At 44.2% G+C, this 21,085-nt stretch overlaps 1 protein-coding gene across 1 annotated transcript in view; it reads left to right on the forward strand.

Annotated features, from left to right (window-relative positions):
• LOC144821870 (histamine H2 receptor-like) overlaps nt 1-21,085 on the forward strand; it is a 272,545-nt gene that overhangs the window by 118,861 nt on the left and 132,599 nt on the right. The gene's annotated exons all lie outside the window — the stretch shown is intronic.

Consider the following 21,085-nt stretch of genomic DNA (forward strand, 5'->3'; position numbering starts at 1 on the left):
TCATCCGTGATTAACACCGACCTCAGACGGGGGTTCCGGTGTCCGGGGACCGGGCGGTGCAGGCTGCAGCTACTCCGACGTGAATTGACAGCCGGACGGCGGAGATACGGCCGAGTGTGAGCACGGCTGGTGCGTGGGCCAGGAGCAGGGGCCTCCAGTGCGCAAAGGTGCCGACCGGAAGTGACATTGAGCCGGCGGAGACAGGCCGGAAGTGGCAGTGCACAGAAAAGCGGAGCCCGAGGTGACCCGCCAGAATACGACGCTGACTCTGCCTGGGGTGTGCGGAAGACCCGACGAAGGTGGTGAGGCTGCTGGGGCCACTGCTTGAGCGCCGCTTGAGAGCCACAAGCGAGAAAAGGGTGACGCACTGTTGCGGGAGGTGGCGGGGCGAGGGGGCGCATCGAGGAGGCAAGGAACGGCCGAGCGGGCCCTGGTGTCCCCCCCCCCCCTCCCTGCGCCGGGACTTGAATTGGAGTGGCGCCTGAAGACCGCAGTACTAGTGCGGGCAGTTGAAGCGGTGGGGGGGAGCGCGGACGCTGGGTGACCTGCACGGCTCCGTAGTCGCTTGGACCTGTGCTTTGACCCCTGGCCCCATACTGGACCCCTGGGTGTTGCTGCCCCGCCGGACATTGCTGGACACATCCTAGCTTCACCAAAGGTAGGACACGGCCGGCGCCCGAAACGAGCGGAGGGAGTTGAGGTGCAACTGGGGGTGCATAGAACATCACGCTCCACATAACTGCCGCGGCCGCGGTTCCACAGTGGCTCAGGGCGGCTTGGGCTCAGGGCATACCCAGCGCGCTACAGTTTGGACTGCGATACCGCTCCATTGCACGGCCCCCGCGGCAGTATAACTCTCCTGACACCCAGCGGGACGTTGGCAGACAAGATGGCGGGCAGGGGCCCCAAAGGTGGTGCGACACAAACACGTATCGAGAGATACACGTGCGAGGCGTCTGCGTCCCCTCCAGCGGACGGAAGGCACAACTCCGCGAAAACGGCAAACGGCGCGGGGACGAAAAAAGCGACGCTGGATGACGTCATGCGAGCGCTTTTGCAGGTACAGACCACGGTGGGCTCGATTTCATCTGAAGTCACCCTCATCAGAGCAGATCTCCACAAAATGGCGGAAAAGGTGGGATCGCTGGAACTCGTGACGAAATCGCTGGTGGAGGATGTCTCAGAGCTTCAAACGGCGATGGAGAAAATGGTGACTGAAAATAAACTACTCAAAGAAAAGCTTGATGACCAAGAAGGGCGCTCCAGACGGAATAACATTCGCATTCTTGGGGTCCCTGAATCAGAAGGTACAAGAGCGACTGATCTATTTGTGGAAGAGCTTATCAAGACGCAACTACAACCCAAGGGCCTGTCGACGTTCTTCTCGGTGGAAAGAGCACACAGGGTCCCGGGTGGTCAACCAAAATCTGGAGCTCAGCCCAGACCTATCCTGGCGAGACTGTTTAATTTCCGGGATAGAGATGCCATCCTCCAAGCGGCACGAATATCCCCCCCCGTAAAGATCCAAAACTCTACGTTGGCCTTTTTTCCGGACTACACGGCAGAGGTGGCCCGTAAACGAAAGACGTTTCTGGAGATTAAAAGAGAACTCAGGCGGAGAGAGGTCCCATACTCCATGTTATTCCCGGCCAAGCTGCGGGTAGTGGCAGAAAACAGGACTTGGTTTTTTGATAATCCGGATCTAGCCAGGGAATGGTTGGATGGCTGGCATCCTGCCTCTCGACCCCACCGAGCGGGACGGACTGAGAGAGGCCAACGAACGAGAGATCAAACAGAACACCGGGCGGCAGGACCGACGGAAGACAGAAGCTCGCCGCTGAGAGACACTGCTACAGGAGGTCTGGAGGACGTGGAATAGCCTCCCGGCAGTCAGACATCTATTGGTAATGAGACTGTGGCGTGGGCCGCCGTGGCTACTGGGTAACGGTCCTCCATGGAGGGTATGAGGGGTCGCTGATACCGAAGCATTCTTCACCCCCGACAAGCAAGTAACGATGTTTTTGTATTTGGGTGGGATCAGGCACTCTGCTAAATTGGGGAGGCGGGCAGTTTTAAGTCCGAGTAGCAGGGAGGCAGGGAGGGGGGGTAGTGGGATGTAGGGGGGATTGCACTGTTTTCACTGTTTGAAAAGTTTGACTCAAAGAACTGCGCGAAGATTCACAATAGTCACAGTAGGCTGGAGAGGGAGCCTCACACTTGCTACTGCACACCTGCCGATAGTCAGCACACCACTGCAGGTGTATGGACGCGTCCAGGGGAATTGGGGTCCGTCCTTACAGACACACAATGGCACACACGACACGACCTACTGGGGTAGATGACCGCACCAACACAGGGCCGGTACAACCGTTACAGGTGGTATCATGGAACGTCAGGGGGTTAGGAGACAAGATAAAAAGAGGGCTAGTGATTCAGTCCATTAGGAGGATGACTCCTGATCTGATCCTCCTTCAGGAAACACATCTGGTGGGTAAAGCTAGTAAGGCGCTGGATAGACGAGGTTACCGCATGATAACACACTCAGACTTCACTTCAGGTTCCCGGGGTACAGGTATCTTGATGAGGAGAACAACCCGATTTATTCCACAGGGCACCAAAACTGATAGTCATGGCCGCTTTGCAGCGGTGTGGGGACAATGGGAGGGGCGGTCCCTCAATGTGGTGTCGGTGTATATTCCACCTGCACTACATGCAACAGTGCTTCCTGAACTGGGGAAATTCTTGTTGGAACTCCCGGAAGGGGATCTGGTAGTCGGAGGCGACTTTAATGCGGTGGTGGATAACACACGAGATAGATTCCCGGGTCGGGTGCCGACGAATTGCCCGTCCCGTTTCGGCGAATTCATTGAGGCCCAGGGATTGGTAGATATCTGGCGACACTTACACCCCGAAGATCAACAATACTCTTATTATTCGGCTACCCATAACTGCCTGTCCCGCATTGACTACTTCCTCACATTGGGAAGTGGACAACTCACGATATCTGAGGCGACGATACGACCCCGAGGTATCTCGGATCACTCCCCCCTGACGCTGAGCCTGTCGTGCTCCGCAACTGCGCGCACGAGACCATACCCAATTTACCCTGGGTATCTTAAAGTACCCCGTATACGCAAAGACCTGACAAAAATGACCAGGTGCTACTTTGGGGAGAATACTGGTTCGGTGTCCTCCCCTACGACCTTGTGGGAAGCGTATAAAACAGTATTGAGAGGCCAGGCAATTTCGGCGATCACGGGGCACAAACGCGCACAAATGAGGGAACTGGTAGATCTGGAATTGAAATTAGAACAAGCAAACACAGACCACATGACTCGCCCTTCAGAGGACACATTACACTCACTTCATCTTTGCCAACAGCTACATGACGACCTTCTCAAGCGGCGTACAGTGGAAAACATAGAATCTACAACACAAAGGATATATGACATAGGAGACAAGGCAAACAAGCTATTGGCCTGGCTGGATAAAAAAAGGGAGGGTTGTAGGCACATACTGCGACTGGAGGACTCGGAAGGGGTATCACACTCACGCCCCGAAGAGATCGTAGAGATCTTAGCTGATCACTTCTGGGACGTATACACTCCGGTGAGGGAAGTCACGGCGGAAGCGGCGATGTCAGCGCTTCAGGGTACGCAGATCGCGACTCTCCCACCGGAAGCGGTGGATGAACTGGAGGAGGATCTGACGTTGGGCGAAATACAGACGGCAATTGCTGCACTCCGCACTGGTAAAGCGTTGGGCCCCAACAGGATCCCGATAGAATGGTTCCAGAATATGACGGACGCCCTAAGCCCACCTCTGTTGGAGAGGTACAAGGAGTGTCGAGAGAAGGGATCTTTGCCCCCAGATCAACGGATGGCCACCATAGTGGCCATCCCGAAACCAGGCAAGCCGCCCATCGCGTGCACGTCATACCGCCCGATCTCACTCCTTAACGCAGAAACAAAAATCTTGGCGAAACTGCTGGCGAATAGACTGGCTCCGCACCTAACCCATCTCATCCACCCAGACCAATCGGGCTTCATGCCGCATAGGAGTACGGCATTGAATCTCCGCCGTGTACACAGGGTAATGGCTCGTGCCCACCTGCTGACGGAACCTGCGGCCATTCTATCACTGGATGCCAGAATGGCGTTTGATATGGTAGAGTGGCAGTACCTGTTCGCAGTGTTGACCCGTATGGGCTTCGGCCCTAAATTCATCTCCTGGATCACTCTGCTATACACAGAACCGGTGGCACGTTTGGCGACCAACGGTCACATCTCCCAGGAATTTTCCTTGGCTAGGGGGACGAGACAGGGATGCCCGCTCTCACCACTGCTGTTTGCGCTGGCCTTGGAGCCGCTGGCTACCGCCATCAGGGATGCCCCGTTACTGAAGGGACTGGATTGGGGAAACACATGGGAGGATAGAGTCTCCCTATATGCTGATGATATGCTCATCTACCTAACCAACCCCGAGACTGGTGTCCCGAGGTTACTGGCTATGTGCAACACACATGGACTGACATCCGGATATACGATCAACTGGTCCAAATCAGTCATGTACATACTGAAGGGTCCCGCACCGGCTCTCTCGACTGAGTGCCCGTTACTGATAGCTGACACTTCCTTTAAGTATCTGGGTATCCACGTCGCTCGTGACGCGGCGGTATTCTATGACCTGAACCTACTGCCACCTCTCACTCGCCTTAGTGCGGACGTGAGGCACTGGAAGAATCTACCTCTAACACTGCTGGGACGGGCGGCGTTATTCAAAATGATGGCGCTCCCGCGCCTACTATATGTTTTGGAGAATGCTCCTGTCATGGTATCACCTTCATATTTCCGGAAGGTGACCGCGCTGATGACGGACCTGTTATGGGGAGAACGTCCACCTAGAATTGCGCATACCAAACTTAACCGTGGATGGTACGACGGGGGTATAGCGTTGCCAAATATTCAACTATATTATTGGGCATCGCAGCTTAAGGTCGTCAACCAATGGATTCACGCCTCGCATTCTGACCCGGCGTACTCAGCAGATCGAGCACAACTAGGCACACACAGCTTATTGGCCCCATTGTATACTCCGGGACTTACACCAACATTGACTGGACCTACCAAACACACCGTGCTACTCTGGCACAGGGCACAAGCGCGACTTAAATGGAAGGGGGTCATAACTAAACTTACTCCATTGTGGGACACCAAACGGCTGGGCTGTCTTCGTACCAGCAAGGGATTTACCCAATGGGATAACATTGGCATCTCGACAGTGGGGGATCTATGGACCTCTACTGGCGTGATCCCTTTTCCGCAACTGCAGCAACAATACGCATTGGGCAACAGTGAAACCTACAGATACATACAAATAAGGCATGCATTGATGGCGGTGATTGAGCCAGGGACGAATGTCCCGGACTCTTCGCCGCTGGAAGACCGCCTCCTTACGGACTTCATGCATACAGGCGCCACCTCACTCACCTATCGAAAACTTTTAAACAACCTCCCGGACTCTTTAGTCAAATTGAGAGAAAAATGGGAAGCTGAGCTGGGAGCCATGGATGAATCGGACTGGAACGCTGCATTGGCGTCGCCACGAGAGGCGGGCGTCTCCGCTCGTTTCAGACTGATACAATTTAAGGTACTACACAGGGTGTATTACACTAGGACGACCTTACACAAAATGAGCAGGGCGGACAACCCATATTGTCTTAGAGGATGTGGGGAGGAGGGGACACTGATGCATACACTTTGGGACTGCCCGGCCATCTCAGGCTACTGGCGACAGGTCCTGCGCACTATCTCCCAGGCTCTCGAAACATCGCTTACGCCAGACCCGCGTGTCTGTTTGCTAAATGTGTGGGAGGGGACTAACCTTACACGCCGGAAACAACAATGGGTTACGATCGGGGCAATGGTGGCTAAGCGAGACATTGCACAGAGGTGGGGAATAGCGGAGACGCCTACTTTGGCGCTGTGGTGCAGAACTATGGACAAACTCATGTTAATAGAACGTACAGTGTATAAAATGCGAGCGAACCCTCGTAAATGGAATGGGATCTGGCAGCCATGGAACAAATACAGAGGAGATTTGTGCGAACCTCTTTCTGAAGAAGAGGTGGATAGCTCGGAAGATGAGGGGGAGATGAGCGATTGAGACCTTAGGGGGTGGGAGGAGACCTGGAGAAGAGTAGTGTAGTGGGCACTGGGGGTACTGGATGGTCTGCGTTCAGGGAGGGATGGGATTCTACTCTGGATTCTGTGCTCCAAATGGTGATTATATGGTAACATTGCTCTAGCTATATGTGACTATCTGTTAGTAATGAGTCTACAGTTTTGTTTGTAACTTTATAAAAATAAGACAAAATATGCTTGATACTTATTTTATGAATGCCATGGATGCTGGTTCAGTGCACGCTGCCGGACCGGTGGGTTGTCGGCTGAATAGCTGTGTAACGATTGTTAAGATGATGATACCGTCCTGCCCAGTGACATCTCGCTGCGTGTATTGTTATAATGTATTATTGGCAAATGCAAATAAAGTCTTTTAAAAAAAAAATTTTTTAAAATATCGTTTTGAAGGTAAGTAATGTAATATCGAATTTTAAAATATAGATAGTCAAAATATCGAAGTACATAATATAGATTAATAAAAATATCGAACTTTTAATAATATCGAATTTTTTATAGTGTATTTTATGTGTTAAAAGTGTTTATGTTATAATGTAATTTAATTAATACATTTAATGTTATTTAAATTTTGCGTAATTATTTTTGTAGCGGGTTGTGGGTTTATAGGGGAATAGGGTGGGAAGTAATTTAATTATAATTAATTAAATATGTACATTTATTTATTGGTATTTGTTTATAATTAATTGTTAATTCATTTTTATTTTGTAATTAATTAAATTTGAATTGCCAATGAATTTTATTTAATTGATTAATTGATAATTATGTTAATTTAACTAATTTAATTTCTGTAACGGGTAGTGGGTTTATAGGGGATTAGGGTGGGAAGTAATTTAATTATAATTAATTAAATATGTTAATTTATATATTGTTATTTATTTATAATAAATTGTTAAATAATTGTTATTTGGTGATTAAATAAATTTTAATTGACAATTAATTTTATTTAATTGATTGATAATTATGTTAATTTTACTAATTTATTTTATGTAGTGGGTTGTGGGTTTATAGGGGAATAGGGTGGGAAGTAATTTAATTATAACTAATTACATATGTTAATTTTTTTAGTATTTATTAGATTATAATTGTTAAGTAACTTTTTAATTACAAATTAATTGTTAATTTGTAATTAATTAATATTAATAGATAACTAATTGTAATGATAAATATAAATTAGTATTATTAATTAATTTATATATTATAATAAATTGGTAATTACTTTTAATTAATTTTTTTATAGATATTAATATATATATATTTTTAAATAATATATGAAGTATCTACTTTCCCTACTGTTGCACTCACTGGAGTGGGAATAGTAATTTTTATCCCTATGCTATCTAACGCTTTCCCTACTGTTGCACTCTCTGGAGTGGGAATAGTAATTTTTACCCCTACGCTATCCAACCCTTTCCCTACTCTTGCACTCTCTGGAGTGGGAATAGTAATTTTTACCCCTACGCTATCCAACCCTTTCCCTACTGTTGCACTCTCTGGAGTGGAAATAGTCATTTTAACTCTACGCTATCCAACGCCTTACCTACTCTTGCACTTTCTGGAGTGGTAATAGTAATTTTTACCCCTACGCTATCCAACCCTTTCCCTACTGTTGCACTCTCTGGAGTGGGAATAGTAATTTTTACACCTACACTAATCAACCCTTTTCCTACTGTTGCACTCTCTGGAGTGGGAATAGTAATTTTGACCCCTACACTATCCAACCCTTTTCCTACTGTTGCACTCTCTGGAGTGGGAATAGTAATTTTTACCCCTACGCTATCCAACCCTTTCCCTACTGTTGCACTCTCTGGAGTGGGAATAGTAATTTTTACTCTACGCTATCCAACGCCTTTCCCACTGTTGCACTCTTTGGAGTGGGAATAGTAATTTTTACCCCTACACTATCCAACCCTTTCCCTACTGTTGCACTCTCTGGAGTGGGAATAGTAATTTTTACCTCTACGCTATCCAACGCCTTACCTACTGTTGTACTTTATGGAGTGGGAATAGTAATTTTTACCCCTACGCTATCCAACTCTTTCCCTACTGTCGCACTCTCTGGAGTGGGAATTGTAATTTGTACCTCTACGCTATCCAACGCCTTACCTACTGTTGTACTTTAGGGAGTGGGAATAGTAATTTTTACCCCTACGCTATCCAACGCTTTCCCTACTGTTGCACTCTCTGGAGTGGGAATAGTAATTTTTACCTCTATGCTATCCAACGCCTTACCTACTTTTGCACTTTATGGAGTGGGAATAGTAATTTTTACCCCTACACTATCCAACGCTTTCCCTACTGTTGCACTCTTTGGAGTGGAAATAGTCATTTTTACCCCTACGCTATCCAACGCTTTCCCTACGGTTGCACTCTCTGGAGTGGGAATGGTAATTTTTACCCCTACGCTATCCAACGATTTCCCTACTGTTGCACTCTCTGGAGTGGGAATAGTAATTTTTACCCCTACGCTATACAACCCTTTCCCTACTGTTGCACTCTCTGGAGTGGGAGTAGTAATTTTTACCCCTATGCTATCCAACGCTTTCCCTACTGTTGCACTCTCTGGAGTGGGAATATTCATTTTTACCCCTACGCTATACAACCCTTTCCCTACTGTTGCACTCTCTGGAGTGGGAGTAGTAATTTTTACCCCTATGCTATCCAACGCTTTCCCTACTGTTGCACTCTCTGGAGTGGGAATAGTCATTTTTACCCCTACGCTATCCAACCCTTTCCCTACTCTTGCACTCTCTGGAGTGGGAATAGTAATTTTTACCCCTATGCTATCCAACCCTTTCCCTACTGTTGCACTCTCTGGAGTGGGAATAGTAATTTTTACTCCACGCTATCCAACGCCTTACCTACTCTTGCACTTTCTGGAGTGGTAATAGTAATTTTTACCCCAACACTATCCAACCCTTTCCCTACTGTTGCACTCTCTGGAGTGGGAATAGTAATTTTTACCCCTACACTATCCAACCCTTTTCATACTGTTGCACTCTCTGGAGTGGGAATAGTAATTTTGACCCCTACACTATCCAACCCTTTTCCTACTGTTGCACTCTCTGGAGTGGGAATAGTAATTTTTACCCCTACACTATCCAACCCTTTCCCTACTGTTGCACTCTCTGGAGTGGGAATAGTAATTTTTACTCTACGCTATCCAACGCCTTTCCTACTCTTGCACTTTCTGGAGTGGTAATAGTAATTTTTACCCCTACGCTATACAACCCTTTCCCTACTGTTGCACTCTCTGGAGTGGGAGTAGTAATTTTTACCCCTACGCTATCCAACCCTTTTCCTACTGCTGCACTCTCTGGAGTGGGAATAGTAATTTTTACCCCTACACTATCCAACCCTTTCCCTACTGTTGCACTCTCTGGAGTGGGAATAGTAATTTTTACCTCTACGCTATCCAACACCTTACCTACTGTTGTACTTTATGGAGTGGGAATAGTAATTTTTACCCCTACGCTATCCAACCCTTTCCCTACTGTTGCACTCTCTGGAGTTGGAATAGTAATTTTTACCTCTACGCTATCCAAAGCCGTACCTACTGTTGTACTTTATGGAGTGGGAATAGTAATTTTTACCCCTACGCTATCCAACGCTTTCCCTACTGTTGCACTCTCTGGAGTGGGAATAGTAATTATTACCTCTATGCTATCCAACGCCTCACCTACTGTTGCACTTTATGGAGTGAGAATAGTAATTTTTACCCCTACGCTATCCAACGCTTTCCCTACTGTTGCACTCTCTGGAGTGGGAATAGTAATTTTTACCCCTACGCTATCCAATGCTTTCCCTACTGTTGCACTCTCTGGAGTGGGAATAGTATTTTTTACCCCTACGCTATCCAACCCATTCCCTACTGTTGCACTCTCTGGAGTGGGAATAGTAATTTTTACCCCTATGCTATCCAACGCTTTCCCTACTGTTGCACTCTCTGGAGTGGGAATAGTAATTTTTACCCCTACGCTATCCAACGCTTTCCCTACTGTTGCACCCTCTGGAGTGGGAATAGTAATTTTTACCTCTACGCTATCCAACGCCTTACCTACTGTTGCACTTTATGGAGTGGGAATAGTAATTTTTACCCCTACGCTATCCAACGCTTTCCCTACTGTTGCACTCTCTGGAGTGGGAATAGTAATTTTTACACTTCCGCTATCCTACGGTAATAATATTGGATATTTTTTAATTATATTATGTTACTATATATATAGGTTTTAACAAATATGATTGTACATTTTTTTTATAACTTTCATTATTTCATTATTTTAAGGTAATTTAAGTATTTCTAAGTATATTTGAGTAATTACTTTTTAATATTAATTTAATTTAACATTGTTTTTAATAAAGTCGATATTTTTATAAACTATATTTTTGTAAACGATAGTTTTTTACTCAATATTTTTGTACTTACCTGTTTGTAGATACAAAGTCGATATTCTGTCTGTCAATATTTTTTCGCCTATATTTTTGCTAGTCGATATTATGTCCCTCGATATTATGTCAGTGATCCATAAAAACTGTGAGAGACAGCAAAAGTATTCAGTGCAAACAGTGCATTACATCAGTAGTACGTTGTTTCCTATGGAATTCCTCTATTCATATGTGCCAGAGTCTACAATCCTCTACATACTGTTAGACCCTCACACATTCCTTGGATACAACCAATTTCAATAAACAAATCCGTTGACGCGTGTCGGTGATATTGTTCTTATTACAATCACCTTCTTCAAGACAAAAATGTACTATACAGTCTCTCTTGTAAAAGTTCCTATAAATATAAAAAATATATAACGTATCTACAGCACTCCCACTATTGCTGGTCATGTGCCAGGGGGGTGTCAGTAGCTCCCACCAATGGGAGAAGGCAGGATTATTTAATGGACGCAGTTGTGGCAGCACTTTGATTTACAGCGGCATCCGAGGAAGGCTGATGGCAGCCGAAATGCATCACGCCATTTGCTGGGTTAAATAATTGCTTCCAAAGAAATCCCCTGTGTTATATATATATATATATATATATATATATATATATATGAAAGCAGCACACACAGGGGGTAGTTCCACTGCAAGTTTATTCGAGGAACTAAACAGCAACAACCTAAAGTTCCTCGAATAAACTTGCAGTGGAACTACCCCCTGTGTGTGCTGCTTTCCTTTGGATGGACAGTCCGTGGATGTGTGGAGCTGTAATTTTGTAACGGGCACACCCCCGTTGTGTGTGCACCCGCTCACGAGTGCTACTGGCTGGTGTTTTGGAGCATTGGATATATATATATATATATATATATATATATATATATATATATATATATATATATATATATGTATATATATTGCTTCCCCCTCACAGGACACAAATCAATACTTTATTTGCAAGAGGACGTGTTCCGGTGTGGCTAACTCAAAGCAGCCAATCCAAAGAAGGCTGCCACTGTCATATTTCAAAATATAAATTAATTTGTGGTGATCTTAGCATGTTTTTATACTTACAAAAATGGTTCCCTTCATTTGTAAGTTATCTTTGATGTAAAAACCTTCATGTAAATGGTTTATAACTCCTTTGTCTAGACACAAATGTTTGAGTCTAACATATTCACCTATGTAAAAATATATTCCAAAGAGGTTCGTGAGCTGTTGGATTGTTCAGCCGCACGAAGCAGGTGATTCCAGTGTGGCAGTGTGGCGGCTGTAACAAGGGAATCCCGCTGCTGGGGCTATGTGTGTCCGTTTGCTGTTTGATTTACAATTGAACAGAACAGAACAGGAGATGCCCTTAGTATTTCTCAGGGAGGTGGACTGAACGCAATATCCCTAATTGATTGTTCTATGAATGTGACTGTGACGACGCCCATGTGGGTGTCCTATTTCGCACTACCAGTCCCAGAATGCATTGGGAGGCATGCAGATGAAATAAATGAGGGATGTCACTGTTACTGCATTGTTGTCACCATTTCCACGTTTTCAAGCCCAAGATGAAGGGCGGGTTACGCCCGAAACGCGTTGGCTAATATTAAAGGAGAGCAGCGTACAGCAACTTACCTGTGGTTGGAGCGATCCTGAGTGTGTCATCCAGCTTAGGGGCAAACTCTTTTTGAAAAACTAGTGACCAGCCCTTGGTCACGGATCGGCACCACCGCTTGGCTTCCGGGGGTTTGTGAGCTGTTGCATTTTTCAGCCGCACGAAGCAGGTGATTCCAGTGTGGCAGTGTGGCGGCTGTAACAAGGCAATCCCGATGCTGGGGCCATGCGGGTCCGTTTGCTGTTTGATTTACAGTTGAACAGAACAGGAGATGCCCGTAGTATTGCACAGGGAGGTGGACTGAACGCACATATCCCTAATTGATTGTTCTATGAATGTGACTGTGACAACGCCCATGTGGGTGAACTATTTCGCACTACCAGTCCCAGAATGCATTGGGAGGTATGCAGATGAAATAGATGAGGGATATCACTGTTACTGCGATGTTGTCGTTATTTCCACGTTTTCAAGCCCAAGATGAAGGGCGGGTTACGCCCGAAAAGTGTTGGCTAATATTAAAGGAGAGCAGCATGCAGCAACTTACCTGTGGTTGGAGCGATCCTGAGTGTGTCATCCAGCTTAGGGGCAAAGTCTTTTTGATATATATATATATATATATATATATATATATATATTTATTTATTTTTATTTTTTTAATAACGACCATCGTGCACTTTAAATAATGGGAGAAAAAGAAAAAAGAAAAATAGAATCCCCTAGTGCTATAAATGCAATACTTGAAAAAAGTTATTGTTGCTGTGTATATAAACAAAATGAATTTTTGTACATATAATGGTTAATCCATATGTTTTTAATTAGCACTAAGCACTTTCACAACACTCGCCACTTTTTAGCCTGTGATATTAATGCTATTTGCACATTACAAGATGGCCACTGCAATTTTGTAGAATGTATGTCCTTCTTTTATGTTTATTAAATGTTAAGGGGCAAATGGCTTTAAAAATGGCGACATTAACCATGCACTGTGTTACACTGACGAAGCCTGCTAAGGCGAAACGCGTCTGTAAGGGGTGAGGGGGGTTTGGTGTTATTAAATTGAGAAACCGGATACCAGTGTGCCTGCCTTCTTTTTTCTGGAACCCACAAGATTGGACACAGAAACGTGCGTTTATATCTAAGCGTCTCACCAGCGCTGGCGTTTGGCACCCGGAGAGTGGAGGAGCGACGGCGGTGAATCCAACGTGTTGCAAACTAATATGGCCGTTTGCCCCGAGGCGGATTAAGCGAAGGAATCAGCCAAGCATCGGACCAAAGTGTGGCGGCTGAAACACCCGACCGCACACGGAAGCGGGAACGAGCGGTTCCACGGATAGGTGATTGGAGAACGCGTCGGCTGCGACTTTGGCAACTGACGCTTACCGAGAACCAGAAGCGGACCCGGTGAGTGAACGCCGAATCTAAATCCTTAGAGAACGCTTAGCCTTTTCCCCGAAGGTCCCGTAACTTAAACACCAAACCCCTAACCTTAGTGACTACGTCACCACCCTTAGTAAATTAAAAGTACACAGCTAAAAGAACAGTGCAAAAGAACAGTGCAAGCACGATAATGGCCAATTCTGATGGTATCGCTGGAGAGAGAGAGTCGGCGGCTAATTTTATGTTCAAGAGCTCTGCAACAAGAGCAACGCAACCTCCCAAATCGGCAACTCGCAATGCCCCTCCAAGCACTCTGAAAGCGTTATTCACCAAATTGGAAAAAGCACAAGAACGCGAAGTACGCAAATGGTGGGAGGCCACCTCATTAGAAAGATACATAGAGTGTGGCAGAATACCGAGAGGACTACGTATCTACACGGTACCCTCATATGAAAACCCGGACCCAGAGTTACTCAGAGATTGGGCTGAATACACGGCAGAGTCAGCAAAGGGAATGGTGCGAATGCTGATAAAATATGCATGGAGCGATAGAGACAAGAGTCTGAAAGAAATAACGGACCTGGAAGAACAAATAGCGAAAGAAAAAGACTCCAAAGACAAAGAAGACTTAAGGGATACCATGAACAGAAGAATCAAAGATTATGAATTGACGATTAGAAAGAGAAAACAATCTAAATTCCTCAGAGACGAGCAAGATTACCTCACAGGGAGAATTTTAACATTCGCTAGAAAATTCGAGGCCACAAGAAAACGTATGGCCCAGACAAATATAACATCTGTTGAACAAGATACTGAGGAATCTGAAGTCTCTGAAGGTGAGCAAACGGAAGGCATAAAAGAAAAAACAAAGACAGCTGAGGTCCCTTTTTTCGACGAGTTCGAGGTGATCAAGGAGACTCGTCTACGCCCCCAACTGAGGAATCACCCTCCGGCGCCCCAGCAAAATCAAAGAGGAGGACGCGGAGGGGCAAGAGGAGCAAGAGGTGCGGGACAACAAGCAATGAGCTCTCCGAGAGTCAACAGGAGCGGATTGAACCGCAAAAGGCAATAGACAAACAAGAAAATAACATCATTAATCTCTCCAAAAGAGTACTAACTGAGGAGGAAGTGTCTATTTTGAAAAAAGGCCTAAGCTTTTGTCCAGCTAGTGACTTTGACCCTGTGAAAGTGCGAATCGATTTATTTAAGTATATTAGAAAACTCAAGTTCAAAATTTTTTTCCTTCAAGCTGGGAAAAACAATATTACCAAAGTGAACTCTGATGTTTCTAACGTGAGCCAAAATGAGACTCAAACATGTGAAGTATTGGCAGAATTACTTTTAACACCTACTCAAGAAATAACTAACAACATGCCCAATGTCGAGATGCCATCACAGGCCATCGTCACACAGAAACGTGATCCCAGCAACATGAAAAATAAATCAAAGAAGTTGCCCATTACGAACTATGATGCGATTGATCTCTTCAATGAAGCAGTTCTGGAAGATCTGGACAAAATCTCGTCGGGGACAAGAAATAAAATAAATCATAAAACATCGAATATTTCAAAAAAAGAATGGCAAGCCATTAGGTCGTTGAAAGAAGATACAACAATCGAAATTAAACCTTCGGACAAAGGAGGCAACGTGGTAATTTTTGATCGTGAGCATTACCTTACGGAAGCACATAGACAATTGAAAGACAAAGATTGCTACAGTCCAATACAGAGAACTGAGTATAATAAAAGCATCTTGTCTTTCCACACTATGTTAGACAACTGGCAGAAAGAAGGTATGCTAACAATGGATGAGTACTTATTCTTGAAATGTGAAGCGCTAATTGTACCAACATTTTACCACCTGCCAAAGGTACACAAACATGCTAAAAGACCTCCAGGACGCCCAATAGTGTCCTCGATTGGCAGTCTTCTTGAAAACACTTCTAGATTTATAGACTGATACCTTGCACCCTTTGTTAAAGATCTTTCATCTTACCTCAAAGATACCCAAGACTTTTTGAGTGTCATGGACAGTATAACCTGGGACTCTGGAATGTTGTTGATCACACTAGATGTGGTCAACCTGTACACATGTATTGACCACGAACAGGGTCTTGTTGCCATCAAATGGTTCTTAGATCTTAAACCTGAACATTTTAATAACCACAGTTCCATGATTTTGTCTATGATTAGATTCTGTTTGTTCAACAACAATTTTTTATTTGATGGGACTATGTATAATCAGAAGAGAGGGACTTCCATGGGTTCGTGTTTCTCCCCCAGCTACGCGAATTTATTCGTGGGCTGGTGGGAGAAGCATGAGGCATGGAAGGACTCCAATCAGGAATGGACTGAAAAAATTCTTATGTGGACTAGGTATATAGATGACCTGTTCATAATTTGGCATGGTGACCGTCAGTCAGCAGAAGAGTACATTACAATCTTGAATACTAAAACTCTTAATTTAAGGTTTACAAGTACTATCAGTACTACCAGTATTAATTATTTGGATTTGGAAGTGTTTGTACATAATAACATCCTGCAAACCCGCCTGTATAGAAAACCTACGGCGGGCAATGCGGTCCTACACGCCAACTCGTACCATCCCAAAAGTCTAGTGAGAAATGTACCTTATGGCGAGTTCCTACGTCTAAAGAGAAATTGTTCTTTGGAATCGGACTATAAACTCGCCATAGGGGAAGCACAAGAAAGGTTTGAGTATAGAGGGTATAACAACGACCTCCTCAAACAAGCTAAGACTAAAGCCTCTGGGGTGAACAGGAGGGACCTCCTGACTCCTAAGGTGAAAGAGAAGGCACCTGACGAGGTACGAATGATAACAGAATTCAGTACCAAATCAGCGGATGTAGTTAACATCTTCCAAAAACACTGGCATGTACTCACTGCTGATAAAACGCTGAAAGGCAGTTTGCCAAAGAGACCTCTGATAACTCATAGGAGGTGTCCCTCTCTGGCAGACCACTTGGTCCATAGCCATTTTAAATCATCAGTCCTACCCATCAAGGTGTCAAACGTGGTTGGCTTTTTTCCGTGTCTTAAATGTAAGGCTTGTAAATTCAGTGGCAAAGTGCTGGAACATCCTAATCGAACAGGCGAAAGAAAACCCAACATCAAAATCAAACAGTTACTCAATTGCAATTCAGAGTATACTGTATACTGCCTGACCTGTCCCTGCAAGCTGCGATACATCGGCAGCACAATAAAACCAGCAAAACTAAGAATCCTTGAGCACATGCGGGCAATTACAAATAAAGATAAATCCTATCCCGTCGCCTGCCACTTTGCTGAGCACCATCAAAGCAAGTGGGAAAAACTTAGTTTTTATTGCATGGATCAGGTACCCAAATCAGAACGAGGTGGGGACAGGGAGAAATCCCTACGTGTTCTGGAGTCAAAGTATATCATCAGTCTTAAAACCATGACTCCTTGGGGGCTAAACAATAATGAAGAACTTTGGGTTCATCTTTAAGTCCTGTACTAAGAGCATCAGTTAAAGACACCTATTTGCCCTGTTAATCTGTATACATAAAAGTACTTTTCTTACAAAAGACAATCTGTCCTTACTAGAACTGTCTGCACTGTTCTTGAAATTGCCCATTCAGGGCTTAATAACGACCATCGTGCACTTTAAATAATGGGAGAAAAAGAAAAAAGAAAAATAGAATCCCCTAGTGCTATAAATGCAATACTTGAAAAAAGTTATTGTTGCTGTGTATATAAACAAAATGAATTTTTGTACATATAATGGTTAATCCATATGTTTTTAATTAGCACTAAGCACTTTCACAACACTCGCCACTTTTTAGCCTGTGATATTAATGCTATTTGCACATTACAAGATGGCCACTGCAATTTTGTAGAATGTATGTCCTTCTTTTATGTTTATTAAATGTTAAGGGGCAAATGGCTTTAAAAATGGCGACATTAACCATGCACTGTGTTACACTGACGAAGCCTGCTAAGGCGAAACGCGTCTGTAAGGGGTGAGGGGGGTTTGGTGTTATTAAATTGAGAAACCGGATACCAGTGTGCCTGCCTTCTTTTTTCTGGAACCCACAAGATTGGACACAGAAACGTGCGTTTATATATATATATATATATATATATATATATATATATATTACACGTAGTACCTCCTCACTCAGGAAGAATTCTCACGGACACCTCGCATGGATTTGCAGGTAATTTATTCGTACATCAGACTGCACAGCAACGCGTTTCGACTTTCGTCTTGGTCACGCTAAGAAGCATTTACAGATTGCACATTTAAATACACTTTTGTTACTAGAAATAAACAACGGACTTAAACACCGTGATGAAATCCACTTCTAAAAGTAAAAAACCTAGTGTGTGGCTGTGCCGCCATTTTAACCTAGTCAATGTCACTAATACATGCATATATTCGTAGATACATTGATTTTGGTTTATGATTTACAAAGCCTGTGCCTGGAGTTCCTGTTTTTTGTCTTTGGAGATTCAACTCAGTTGTTATACCATTATCAACAGTTTAGAATATATGATTCATGATATCCATTCAAAGCGTCTCGCCCAAGTGGGCTAATTGAGACCGATACGCTAACAGTACCGTTATGTAAATACAAATTGAAAACATGATAGCTAAATAATCTGTGCATGTTTACACTACACATGGAACGGCATATCACAGATCAGTTATTTCCTGCTATGTCCGGGTTGTCGAATTGAATCCAGTCTGATCCCGCCCCAGTGGGCATAACGAATCACAGGTTATTCCCGATTTGTAATTAATACACAATCAAGTATCATATAAGGTCCAAAGGCGAAAACAGCCCACAAAAATTGTGCTACAACCTGAAATAAAAGCAAAATGATAAAATCAGCTAATTGTATCACTAGCTACAGTAAAGAATTATTAAAACTATCACGACAACAGATACTATATACAACAGATAAATATATACACTCATATATATATATAGAGATTACCACACAGGAGTCTCTGAACAAGAAATGATTGATATCTCATACTTGCATATTAGATCATACTTCATATCATGCAAGTCTAGGTTTAATGCAAATGTATGGCTAGCTCTTCACTGGAATTAAGTCCCTGCGGGATCATCGTTTCTAGGTCTATGGTGTATTTAGACTCTAGTTTACGCAGAGCAAGTTTACGATTCCCTCCGCGTATGTTGTTGGGCACATCATCAATGACCACCATTCTCAGTAATTTCTCATCTTGGTAATGGTGTTCATAGAAGTGTCTGGCGACAGGGTACTGTCTGTTATTGTGCCGAATGGCCCTTATGTGTTCTAGGACCCGTTTTTTGGCACAATGGATCGTACTCCCAATGTATGCCTTGTTACACGGACATAGCAAGGCATACACACAATACATGGTGTTACAGCTCAACTTCTTTTTGATGGTGATCTCTCTTTTTGTGCCTGCAATAGATAACATCCTGCAGTCTACACTATTGCTACAGGCCTTGCATTTTCTGCACCTGGTAAAGCCTCCTTGAGCACTTTTATTGACCTTCCCTATTGCAGTGACTAAGCTGGGACTTAACTCATCTCTGAGTGAGTTACACTTTTGAAATGTGATCTGAGGTTTGATATTCAGATATTTCTCCAGGTTGTTGTCAGTCAATAAAACATGCCAGTATTTCTGAAGTACCCTGCGCACTTGTGACGCTTGTCCTGAGTACCTTGTTATAAAACGTAGGGTATTTTTCTTAGGGACCTCAGCGTTGGGATAGAGCAGTTTGGTACGGGTCACAGCATCTACCTTATTACAAGCCTCCGTGATAGTTTTATCACTGTAGCCTCTTTCCTGGAATCGACCTATCATGATTTCTTTTTCTGATTGGTAATTCTCCTCTGAGCTGCAGTTGCGTCTTGCCCGTAATAGCTCTCCATATGGGATGCTATATACCATATGGAGAGCTATTACGGGCAAGACGCAACTGCAGCTCAGAGGAGAATTACCAATCAGAAAAAGAAATCATGATAGGTCGATCACAAGTGCGCAGGGTACTTCAGAAATACTGGCATGTTTTATTGACTGACAACAACCTGGAGAAATATCTGAATATCAAACCTCAGATCACATTTCAAAAGTGTAACTCACTCAGAGATGAGTTAAGTCCCAGCTTAGTCACTGCAATAGGGAAGGTCAATAAAAGTGCTCAAGGAGGCTTTACCAGGTGCAGAAAATGAAAGGCCTGTAGCAATAGCCCCCTGGCACATATTGGAGGTTCCTGGTGGGCTACTTGGCCCCCAGGGACCCCCAGTATTCAAGGGGAATTATTTCCCCCTCTGCAAATGTGCCAGGGGGGCGCGTTTGCAGAGTGGTGCCTTAATTTTTTTCGGGGGATCTGCAAGGTACGCGTACCCTGCGATTTTTTCAACAAAAAAATTAATTGGAGGGGCCTTGGGGGTCCTTGTGGGACCCCCTAAGCAGGCCTAGGGGGTCAGGGTGTTTCTACCCTGCCCCCTTTTCGCGTTTCTTTTTCTGTTTTCTTGTGCCTCGGTTCTACCGAGGCACAAGATGGCTGCCAACACTTCCTCGTTTGGAGTGTTGACAGACAGTTGACAGCCAATCAGCATGCAGCTCGTGCTCGGGAAGGTACGCTTACTGTACAGACTTCTGAAATCTGTGCCTAGATATCGCTATGATTTTACTTTTGATTTTCTCAGGAACTACTGAACGGATATACACCATTTAACGAAAAGCACAATCTGCGAACCGAACTCTACCAAATTTGGTGTATTTCCGTTCAGCCTTGGCTAAAGGTCTCTATGGAAAATTGCATGGGGAAAACACGTTTTGGGACCCCCCTTTTTTCTCGGCCCCCACTTGACGAATCACCCCCAAACTTTCAGGGAAGGAGCGGAGCCGAGCAGGCCATTTTCTTGGAGAAATTCACGAAGATTCGTCCACCGGTGCCAAAGTTATTCCAAATAGAATGTTGCGGATTTCCTATTGAAACTAGGTCCTAACTATATCTACCTACTGGCGACCGCCAGTAGGTAATATATATATATATATATATATATATATTCACTGAAAAAACCATAGGTTTTACACACGTTATAGTTAGGAAGTAGCATTTACAAAACCTATTAAATTCACTGAAAAAACCATAGGTTTGACACCAGTTATAGTTAGCTGGAAATTTTACTGATATAAAACCAATCAAATTCCACGTTATAGTTAGTTGGACTCACTATAACTTGCGCGTGTAATGCACTGCTGATGACGTCACATATTACATCACTCATGACATCACTGATGACACCATCCAGTGAATGTGTGTCTTTCTGAAAAATAAATATGTGTTATATATGTATATATTATTGAATATCTTAGTGAATACATATATTACTGAGTAATGCTTAAATTTTTAAATATATGTATTATTGCTTCACTTTGTGTATAAGTGGCTCCATGGGTTGATGAGTAGATACATGTGTAT

This window comes from Lissotriton helveticus, chromosome 2_2 (genome assembly GCF_964261635.1).
Source record: "Lissotriton helveticus chromosome 2_2, aLisHel1.1, whole genome shotgun sequence".
Lineage (NCBI taxonomy): Eukaryota > Metazoa > Chordata > Amphibia > Caudata > Salamandridae > Lissotriton > Lissotriton helveticus.